The sequence below is a fragment of the Mastomys coucha genome, unplaced genomic scaffold (assembly GCF_008632895.1).
Source record: "Mastomys coucha isolate ucsf_1 unplaced genomic scaffold, UCSF_Mcou_1 pScaffold22, whole genome shotgun sequence".
Classification (NCBI taxonomy): Eukaryota; Metazoa; Chordata; class Mammalia; order Rodentia; family Muridae; genus Mastomys; species Mastomys coucha.
This window is the reverse complement of record NW_022196905.1, coordinates 204089106-204101408: the sequence shown is the minus strand read 5'-3', so window position 1 is coordinate 204101408 and position 12303 is coordinate 204089106.

Below are 12303 nucleotides of genomic sequence, written 5' to 3'. Positions count from 1 at the left end.
CTGAAGATAGGACAGACCCTCTGTCTCTGGCAACTCTCATGTTTATTTGTTTTGTTTTGTTTTGCTTTACCTTCTCTCGATGAATGTGTATCTTTTCTTCCTTATAAATCTAAGTTACCTATGTCACCCAAAGTACAGAACAAATTATGTCTCTTGCAGAAAGTATTGCTGAGATGCTGAGATAATCCCAAATTATCTCTCTCTCTCTCTTTTTTTTTTTTTTGCACATGAATCATATCGCTCTGTAATTTTAGATGTATACCTAAAATTTCCTTGGGGTGGGCAGGCTTTCTCAGCAGGTTAGATGCTTTTCAAATCTGCCTCCACTGCAAACAAGAGGGCTATGTGCTACATCTTCAAAAAGGGCTGCGAGACAGTACGGGGGGTTACTAAAGGACGTTCAGAATCCAGAACTATATTCTATAGATGTAATTTTTTTTTTTTTGGTATTTAAATCTAAGTAGTTTTTAAATTATTTTTTGAGATTATAATTACATCATTTCCCACTTCCACTCTATCCTTCAAACCCCACGATATACCCTTAATTGCTCTTTTTCAAAGTCATAGCTTCTTTTTTCATGAATTGTTTTTACATAAGAGTGTGCTATATTCCTTTTTAAAAAAAATTTTATTAGATATTTTCTTTATTTACATTTCAAATGTTATCCTCTTTCCTCATTTCCCCTCTGAGAACCCCTCTATCTCACTCCCCTCCCCCCGCTAACCCACCCACCCACTCCTGCTTCCCTGTCCTGGCATTCCCCTACACTGGGGCATTGAGCCTTCACAGGACCAAGGGCCTCTTCTCCCATTGATGTCCGACAAGTCCACCTTTTTCTTTTTCTTTTTTGGAGGCAGGGTCACTTGTAGCCTAGCCGGGTTCAAACCCATCTACGTAGCTGAGAGCAGAACTTGGAACCCCTGCTGCCATCCCTCAAACGCTCAGAAGAGAGGCTCGTGTTATACCCGGCTTGGCTCTCAGATGTCCTTTTAGAGTTTTTAAAAGTTCACTATTGTGTATGCGTGTATGTGACCACGCACATGTGGCACTAAGCATGTATACAGGTCAGAGGACAGCTTACAGGAATCCATTCTCTCCTTCTTGCTATAGGGGTCCTGCGGACAAACTCAGGTCATTAGACTTAGCGTCAGGTGCCTTTACTCAGCAAACCATCTTGCCTGCCCTCTGGATATCTTTCTAAAGGGTCATCTTCCCGTGGAAAATCAGGTGAATGAACCAGGTGAGTCTTTGTGTGCATTTCAGAAAGTCTTCTCACAATGTTAATTTAATTATGTTATGGTGAAACAAGTGGTTTTTAGTGCAATCAAACATACTTCCACTTTAAAAAGAAATGTTTGACAGTCAATAAGATGCCTCAGCAAGTAAAGGTGCCAAGTCTGGCAACTTGAGCTCTGTTCCCATAATCTGCATTGCAGAAGGAGAGAATCAACTCCCACAGGTTGTCTTCTGACCTCTACATGTGTGCTGTGGTACAGGCCTGTGTGAATATACAAACAAATAAATGTGAAAAAAGAAACTTGGCATGCGATTCAGAATAAAAGAAAAAAATCTCTCAAAGATAATTTAACCAGAACAATGACAAAAATAGCTGGCGGTGGACACGTGACATGGATATTGCAAATAAGGCTCATTGTATAAAGATATTTTTATTCACGGCTTATAATAATAAAAAAACCAATGAATTTTAAAATTATCCCAGACACCGAACATTAAAAAGCTTAGTTCATTTAAAAATACATAAATTATTTTCATTCCGCCCCCCCAAAATATGGTACTTTACCATTCTAAAAATACTACACATTCAAATAAACCGTAATTATGAATACATATAGCTTCTCACAGTTAGAAGTGTAAAAATGGATTGTGCTAAATAAGATGCATGTTGCTGCAATATTTAAGCATGCTTTAAAGTACATCATTATTATAAGTAAGCATGTAATTACTATGGCATTGGGAGGCTTGCCCAGGAACTAAAACACAAAAATAATGAATTTTCAGCACCATTTGACCAATAAGATATCCAGATACCTCAGGTCTGCTGCCCCCCTCACTCAAGGTCTCCTCTGAAAAGGCAATGGGAATGAAAAACGTCACAGAAAGAAAGAACACAGGCTAGAAGAAGAGGTATTAAAAAATAGAAAATCTAGAAAAATGAAGGGTTTCTGGCAATGAAAAACCCAATAAAGCATCCACATTTTTACTGGTGAGACAATGACTAAGCATTGGGTTATGAATTAAAAGCAAGGGGCAGAAGAGATGGCTCAGAAGTCAAGAGCAATTGCTGGTCTCCCAGAGGACCTGAGCTGGGTTCCCAGCATCAAGCCAAGTAGCTAACAATCTCCAGCTCCAAGGAATCTGATGCCTCTGGCCTCCAAGGGTATCTACACTCATGTGCACATACCCACATGCAGACATACACATAATTACAAATAATAAGGAGAAACCTGGGGGCTGGAGAGATGGCTCAGTGGTTAAGAGCACTGACTGCTCTTCCAGAGGACCTGAGTTCAATTTCCAACAACCACATGGTGGCTCACAACCTTCTGTAATGGAATCCAATGCCCTCTTCTAGTGTGTCTGAAGACAGCAACAGTGTACTCACATACAAAAAATAAATAAATCTTAAGAATAAGCCTTAAAAAATCATAAAAGTACTATTTCCAAGCCAGGCATGGTGTCTACACATTACACATTTGTAATCTTAGCTCCTGGGAAGCGGAGGTACGTTTGCCTTGCCATTCAATGTCAGCCTAGGCTACAGAACAGACCCTGTCTCAAAAAAAATAAACATGAATAAATGAAGAGTTCTGGGCCTGGGAAGATGGCTCAGTGGGTAAAGGCAGCTGATGCCAAGCCTGACAGCCTGAGCTTGAGCCCTGCGACCCATGTGCTGCCATTCTTGTCAAAGGAGCATAAGAATGAGAATTGGAGCCCCAGAATGCACATAAAGTCACCATAGTAGCACACACATGTAACCCTAGCACTCTTATATCTGTACAGATGGGAGGTAGAGACAAGAGAACCTTGGAAGCCTGGTAACCAGCTAGCTTGGCATGTGCAGTGATGACCATCAAGAGCTCTTCTCTCCAACAAGATGGAAGGCGAATCTGAGGACTGGTACCTAAGGCTGTCACCTAACCCCTACACGAGTACCATATGAGGGCAGTTGCACTCATACATGCATGTGCATACACATGTATTCATACATGTGAATGAATGATTGAAACAATGAAGGGATTTCTGAGAGGCGCGCATGGGAGGGGCTGGAATGCTCTGTGGTACCGAGTTGTACAGCTACGATGGGCGTTTTTACCTGGCAGCACACTATTCAACCCAATGCTTTAGTCTACTGTCTCATGCCCATCATCTTTTCTGAAGTTTGTGTGAGTTTAAATCCTAGATGCACTGGTAATTGGCAGCTGAGCTTTTCCTGCCTGGGTTCCCTGCAGCTACAGCAAATTGGCAGTAAAGGCTCCTTAGCAGCTGCTAATGGCTGATGGTAGCGTACAGCATGATTCCATTTACCAGAGACAAGCAAATGCAAACCCAGGCAGGTCTTTAGGTAACTTCTATGATGTAACTGCATAGAAAAACTTATGAGAAGACACAGGGAGTATGACTGATGCATGCCACATTTGATGAAAGGTTAGGAGAGGGCTTTCCAAGCCGTAGTTTGAATTTCTACTGTAAGAATAAACTCAGGGCTGGTGAGATGGCTCAGCGGGTAAGAGCACTGACTGCTCTTCTGAAGGCCTTGAGTTCAAATCCCAGCAACCACATGGTGGCTCACAACCACCCATAATGAGATCTGATGCCCTCTTCTGGTGCATCTGAAGACAGCTACAGTATACTTATTTATAGTAATAAATAATGACCAGAGAGAGCGGGGCCGACTGGAGCGAGCAGAAGTTCTAAAAGTCAATTTCCAACAACCAGATGATGGCTCATAACTATCTGTACAGCTACAGTGTGTACTCAAAAAATAAAATAAATAAATAAATCTTTTTTTAAAAAAAGAATATATGAATTATTTCCTTAAATTTTAAAAATGAGCAATTAAAGAAATGTTATGGTGTCAACTCTTGCAGAAAAAAAATGTAGAAAACAGGCTGGAGAAATGGTTTCAGCCAATAACAATGTAGCTTACAGCAGAAAGTTGCATTACCACTTTCTACAGGGGCTAATGACTGGTTATTGAGTCTTTGTATCATCAGTCTTTATTCTTCTGGTTATTTCACTGGAACATCTTGCTATGATTAAAAACCCTTAGGTCTTATCTTAGTCAGTGTTCTACTGCTGCAAGGAGACACTATGGGTATCGCAACTGTTATAAAGGAAACTTTATAAGCTCTTATTTAATTGGGGCTTGCCTACAGTTTCAAAGGTTTGGTCCATTCTCAGCATGGTGGAAAGCATGGTGCCATGCAGGCAGATGTTGTGTTGGAGGAGGTGAGAGTTCTACTTCATGATCCACAGGTAACAGAGAGGAGAGAGAGCCTCTGGCCTGGCTTGGGCCCCTGAAACTTCAAACCCCACCCTTAGTGACAGGCTTTCTCAAACAACGCCACACCTACTCCAACAAGTAATATCACCCCCTAACTATTCAAGTATATGAGCTTTTGGGGACTGTTCTTACTCAAACCACCACAGGCCTAAAAAACATATACTGTGAATATCATGCTCAATGTGTTAAGCTTTTGTCCATTTTGCCCTCCTTATTTCATATAAGAAATAATTGATTGATTTGGGTATATGTCATTTTTTTTTTCATTTGGTGTCTCCTTTCCTGAAGAACATGCACTTTAAGCTTTCAATATGTCATGAATTTGTGTAATTTTTAAAAACAAATCCCATTTCCAATTTCTCCTATTTGTACAACCAGGTTTTACAGTCTTATCTCAGTACCTGGACAAACACAATCCCACATACCTACATATACACACTGACAGAATCATTCAAGAATTACCTACATGCTCCATAGAAAGTCTGAGATTCATCCAAGATCCCTGAACATTAACACCTCAGCCTTAGGTCTCCATGCTTCATCCTTGGGATCATGTGTTCAAAGATCTTCTTTCTATTGACTAAATATACTTTTTTCCCCCACTTCATAGATATTTAATACATTATTTCCCAAAGATGTTGGTATCTTGTAGTCTTTTCTTTTTAAATCTGTCTCTTTGTATATGATTATGTGTATGTGTAGGCTTAGATTTTTCAAAACCTACTTTAATAAGGGTTCTGAAATGCATTGACCCCTTTCTAGCCCACCATCCAAAGTCAGGGGAGAAAAGATGGTGAGTAGGGCAGAACAGGGGGATTGGACCTGTCTAGAAGTAGTTCTTTGTGGGTAATTTCAATCTGTGTTTGTCAGGATACCAGCAGTCCAGGTAAGTAGTGTTAGGATACCAACAGTCCAGTTTGAAAGTGTCACCAAACCAAACAGGAATCAGCAATAGCAGCCTGATCCAGCAGAAACCTCCAGGCCTCCTGAATATGCACAGGTCAGTGGGAGGGACCAGGACCAGTTGGAATGCCAGGAGTTCTCTGCTGTGCCTCTCTAAATGAAGTGAAGATCAACGAAGAATCAAGACCAAGGAAGAGTTACACAGCTAGCTATGCAAGCGCCCTATCACTGTCCATTGGATTTCACTTATACTCTCTCCAAACATCATGTGTCCTCCCATGCGTCTTGCCTCAGCAAAACATCATGTGAGTCTGCTACGATTGTGAGCATGTGCCTGCTATACACTGTGTAGAAGTTAGAGGGTGATCTTGGGGGTCAGTCATCATCTTCCATCATCTTGTCTGAGATGGGGTTCCTTTCTGTTTGCACCTGCATACACCAAGGCTAGCTGCTCTTTGAGATTCCAGTGACTCTCCTGTTTCCACTTTTCATCTACCTGTAGGCACACTTGGATTACAGATGCTCCCTTGTGTTCTGTCCTGCTTGATGTGGGTTCTCAGGACCTGAACTCATGTCCTCATGCTTGCAGAGCAAGCACTTCCCCCACTGAGCTATGTCCCCATCACTCCTCATATCCGTTTATCTACGTTGATTTAATATATTGGACTTAGTATGTGTGTGTGTTGCTGATTACAATGTGTTAAAGGTAAAATCCTTGCCCTAATCTTCTTGTCAGACCTAATGACTTCCCCAGTCTATTCTTTGGTCATAGTATGATCACTGAAGAAGGCATCTTAGATGGTTGGCTGATGGAAAGACATGGAACATTTCTTCATGCCTTCACTATTTGTGGGAAGCATTGTGTATGCACTTCTAAGAGTAAAGCAACAAATCAAAGGAACTACCTAGATGTACTTAAAATGTACATTGCATGAGCCTGAGTTGGAATATATACAAAAATAGGTAGATGTTTTAGTATCAATTCATTCATTCAGTAATATCTGTTGAATACATAATGCATGTTTGATATGGTACTAGACCCTAGGGATATGACTGTCATAAAATAGACTAAAATCTATGCCTTCATGTGGCTTGTATTCCAAAGGAAAGCATAGACAGTAAATGAAATAAGTTATGCAAATAGTTTGTTGAATTTAATAAACTAGAATAGGCACTTAGGAAGTGTAGGAGGTATGTTGAGGGGGTAGTATTTACAACTCAAAATAGAGTGTCCAGTATTTTCCTTTTTGGCACAGAGAAAAGTCAGTATCTCTAAGCAGAACAGAATTAAGATTGGCTTGAGTCAGTGTGCCTTAGAAAACAAGGCTAGAAATATTGTCTTTATGATTTAATTTTAGTTGGTTCTTAACAAAGACTTAAAAATGGTGGCTTATGTTGATTTTTAGTTCAGTGAAGAATAGCTCTCATAAACACACACACACACACACACACACACACACACACACAGAGAGAGAGAGAGAGAGAGAGAGAGAGAGAGAGAGAGAGAGCTTGGAGTCAATCCTTCTCTGGCTGGATCATTACTGAGATCCTAACAAGGAAAATGAAGAAATAGAGATGCTTCAGGGATTGACTAGCAACTTACCTTCTATATCTGGCAGACTTCTTCAGAGTTCACCAGCACCAGCACCAGAATGAGAACTAAGGATTTCTTGGCAAAGGATCCTTATGTGCAGAAAGAATTCTAAGACTTGGGCCAAACTCACATTTTGGGATTTCTGTGGAAATTCCAACATATCTTTTTACATTAACATATGAACAATTTGAAGAAGCAATAGAAACTTCAACAGATTCACTCTCAAAAGGTTTGTGGTTCAAAAAGGATATGTTCCACCCGTTAAGTTCAACCTGGCTTCTTTTTTTAAAAAAAAGATTTATTTTATTTTATGTGTATGAGTACACTGTAGCCGTACAGATGGCCGTGAGCTATCATGTGTGTGGCTGCTGGGATCCGAACTTAGGACCTTTGGAAGAGCAGTCAGTGCTCTTACCCGCTGAGCCATCTTGCCAGCCCCAACTTGGCTTCTTAGCAAGCAAAGTACAGTGTTCTTTTCATAGTGTTGTGTAGTAAAATAACTATTAATGAAAACAACATTTCAACTTTACAATTCCTGTCTATAATGTGATTTAAATAATATAGAAGTCATTAGAATATTCTGGAGTAAACAGAAGAGGAAATTGAGACTTATTTAGTTACAATGATACCAATATGGTATCTTACCATAGGATATGATACCATACTAGCTAGGGCTATGACTGAGTTGGTAGAGTGCTTACCTAGAAAGTACAAAAACCTGGGTTTGACCAGCCATGCAAGCTGGGTGTGGTGGTCTGGATATGCTTGGCTGATGGGAAGTGGCACTATTAGGAAGTACAGCCTTGTTGGAGGAAGCATGCCATTGTGTAGGCACACGTTGAGGTCTCCTAGTGCCCAAGCTCATCCCAGTGTGGGAAAGAATCTCCTCCTGGTTGCCTTTGGATCAAGATGTAGAACTCTCAGGTTCTTCTCCAGCACCATGTCCACTTCCAGGCTACCATGCTTCCTGCCATGATGATAATGGACTGAACCTCTGAAACTGCAATCTAGCCCTAATTAAATGTTTGCCTTTATAAGAGTTGCCTCCATCATGGTATCTCTTCATAGCAATTGAAACCCTAACTAAGACAGTGGCATGCACCTATAATCCCAACACTTGGGCAGCAGAAGTAGCAGAATTAGAAATTCAACCTCTTTCTTGGCTACATAATAAGGTTGAAGCTAATCTGGGCTTCATGAATCCCTGTCTCAATGCATCAATGTGTGTGTTAATATAAAGTTGTTCTATGTACTGGAGCATCACCTCTTCATCATCCTGTTTACTGCTACCACATTATTGCAAATGTTCATTGGAATAGGAGGAGGACACAGGTGGTCTGTAGACAGTAAGGGCTAGAGGAGAGAGGTGTATTAATGTTAACGAGGAAAAGAGAGAATGGGAAGAATGAGAAAGTCTCAACACACTGATTCAGAACCTGCTTGGGGTCTGTCCTCACATTCCACTGTAGGGGCAACCAGAGCACAGGTGGGTGCTCTTGTATGTGTGCACAGATATGCGTGATCTGAGATGAATGGCCACAAGAAAATGGTACTTCCCAGAATTTATCAAGAGTTTGGTCTTGCTTTCTCCTTCCTCTAGCACTGCTGACCACGTAGAAAGTTGTTTAGTTCTAGATAATTTTATAATGAGGCATTACATCACCAGACCATATAAATAACCCTATTTAAATATATACAAGTAAAAATAGATCAAATCAATCTCTTTTCTTAAAAAGTCCCAGAAAATGCTTACCTGATATACACGAGTGTGAAACCTATCTTGGGCTACTTCCTGAACCAATTCAAACAGATTTCTCAATTAAACTTCACAGCAAAAGATTTTCTTTCATTTCTCTGGGAACTTTCGACACAGGGTAATAATGTGCAGGTGTGGCATGCTGGAGGCGTAGCGGGTATCCTCAAGAAAAACACAAGGAAACAAGCAAGCATTTGGAAAGAAAACTGAACTCACAGGCACAAAAGACATCTCGAAATGAGGCTTTTTCTATTAGTCTGGAGCAGAAGAATCACACTGCCTCATCTGACATGGTAAGGCTTACCACAAATCCCTTCATGTAGTGTCAGATTCCCTTGCTGAACAACAAAAAACTCATGAGAAGGTTTTGAGGTGCCTCATGAGATTCCGTGTACAGCAAGCCTCTAACCTGTAGGTATCCAAGCCAAAACTCGAGCTTAAAATTAGTGTACCCATGATGGTGGCACACTATCCCAGCCAGCTCTTGGAGAGAAGGAAGTGGGCATGTCTGAGTTCAAGGCCAGGATGCTCTACATATGGAGTTCCAGGCCATGCGCAGTTGTATCAAGCTTAGTGAAACTCTGTCTCAAAAAGAAAAGAAAAGGAAAAAAAAAAAGAAGAGTGCAGCTATTTAAGTGTGTACTTTAGGCTAACTGTAGGATAGAAACTAAGATTTTTCAAAAGATTTCAATTTTCTTTAGCACCTATTTGTCTTCATTTTAGAGAAATAAAATTTGTCCTTTTCTGCTGCTCAAGCTGTCCCTGCACTTCAGGAAGCAAATGACCCTTGCGCTTCAGCCTCCTGAATGGGGGGCTTGTGTCATCATAAACCTGCCTATCTTTTAAAGACAGAGTTTCATATAGTCCAGGTTAGCCTTGAATGCAAAATATAGCTGAGGATGACCTTGAACTCCTGATCACCCTACCTCTTCCTCCAACGTGCTGGGATTATAGGTGTGTGTCACCTTGCCCTGCTTTATGAGGCACTGGGACCAGACCCAAGGCTTCCTACCTGTTCACCAACTGATCTCCCAGTCTCTGGCTTACCTGTTTTTGAAAGAGTGCTTTCTTTCTTTCTTTCTTTCTTTCTTTCTTTCTTTCTTTCTTTCTTTCTTTCTTTCTTTCTTCCTTGTACTTTCTTTCTGGTGGAGGGGGTTTCCAATAGATGATCTGTTTGATGTTCTACAGGGGTGTGGAGTCGTCTCCACACAGTGGTTTTCTCAACCCTGAGATTCTTGCCAGGACACCAAGTTTCTTGCCTGCCACATCCCACCACAAACTCTACGGAAACCTCTGATTTCAATTCAGTTAAGTGATTCCTGACACTGCCACTGCCAAGCGCTTGCTCACCTGTGTGTGCCATCTTCTTCGCAAGTGATCCATTCTGGCAATGTCACATTAATTTTAGCTTCTCGTGTCTTAGTGACTGTTTTATTTTACAAGTATAACAAATGGATGCAGTTTTATATGGTTTCATCCCTTGGTCAGGGGGGAAAGATTCTTGAAGAGAAGTCGGGGATCTGGAAATAAGGCTCCACAATTAAGAATGTTTGCTATTCTTAGAGCAAGCTGAGGCTTGGTTCTTAGCATCCATATTGGGTGGCTTACAAAGACTTGTAATTCCAGCTCCAGGTAATCCAAGCTACTTTTTGGGCACCTGCACGCATGTGTAAACCTCATAATGGGGACAATAAATAAAAATGAGTACCCTTCTGGGTTTACTTCTGAAACCTACAAATGGACTAGTGATGAAAAAAAATAGACATTTAGAATATTAGCAGAAAATTGAGATGGACAAAGAAGATATAATGGGGGCTGTCACTTAAAGTATGTGCTTAGCACACTGACACACCCTTTAGAAATTATTTTTTGGCTATCCAATGCTGGGGTTGAATCCAGAGCTTTGTATATGCCGGGCGCTATCACTGAGCTCCAGCCTCTATTTAATTTATTTCAACTTGTTATGAGGTAGAGTCTGCGTAGGTTGCTAAGGGAGAGATTTTGAATTCACTCTGTACCAGGCTTACCTTTGGCTAGTGAGCTCAAATGTGCTTCACATCCACCTTTTCATTCGATTTTTACCTTACAAAGCAGGAATTTTTCTTATGGCTCATACAGATCCATCACTAATACCAAGGAAATAAGTCATCATGCAGGCCCTCCTCGTGGTAAATCAGTAACGGCCTAACTAACGATGCAGAGACAAATTAGCTCACGGCAAGGCTTATTTTCTTTTATTAAAACAGGTCACCAGTGAGCATCCTTTCTTGGCCTCCAGAGTGCTGGGATTATAGACACACACCACCACTTTTGGTATCATTTTATTTATGTACTTATTGGCAGAGCTAGGGATGCAACCATGTGCTCCCCCAGGCAGGCACTCTGTCCCTGAGAAGCATCTCAACCCTCGTTTTAGTTTCTTAATGTTGGAGTGCCCCAAGGATCATGTCTTGTTTTTTTCTGTAGCTACATTTACAGAGCTTACTTCAGCTTGTCTCGTGACTGTACATATACTGTCTACATGGGTCATCCTCCAAATTTAAGTTCACTCCGGACGCTACTTTTTCTGAAGCCAAATCTATCAGGAATTCTTACTGAGCACTTTATCATCTAGAATCTGACCACTTCTTTCAATCCCTCCGACTCCAGTCCAGCCATCTTTCTTTTGCATTCACGCTAGGCTAATCTTGCCTGCTCCCTTCCCTCCCCGAGTGTAGTAACACTTATACAACTAACAGTAACCATTTGGTCAGTAATGGTCTCGCACTGCCTCAGTTACAGTAGAGTCTCAGACCTTAGTGGGCACCAACACCATCCGGAGCACTCCTTCAAGCCAGGAATCCTGGCTCTACTTCGAGGGTGCCTAGACAGTAAGTTTGGTGTAGAACAGGAGAATTCCCATCTTTAAGTTGCCAGGTGTTCCTTCTGCTAGCAAGCATTAGTGGAGAATCCGGAACCCTCCTGCCTTTTCTCAGTATGACAGGTATCTTTAGGACTGGGATCTTCACTGATTTTGCCTTAGCCCTGGGCATTCACCCACCCCCTTGAGTTAGGCAAGGTTCTTGTTAATTCATCTTTCTTTAACTGATACCTCAAGAGGCCTTCCTCACCTTTCCTCACCATACAGCACGCCCTATCTCACCGCAGTTTCTTCTTCTTCCCAGTGGGCATCCTGGGCTCATTGTTTCTCTTATCACGTCCAGATGGGCAGCTTTGCTAAGCTCAGCGACCCACGTTTGCTCAGTCAAGTCCCCAAGCTCAGCCTAGCAGGTGCTCATCTTAGTCGTCCAAGGACCAGATTAGGAACACCCAGGCAAGGGCTTGGGACATCGATCAGGCCGATCTATCTTTCCTTGCCTCGGTTTCCCCCTTCGGAAAGGCAGTGAATTGGTCTGCCCTCCCCCGCATCCCCCACGGGGGTGGGGAAGGCACTCCGATGCCAAGAGACGGATGTGAACACACCGGTGAATCAGAGCAAGCCGTGCACAGGAGAGAGCACCCCCTTCCGCGCGAGCCCTCCCCGC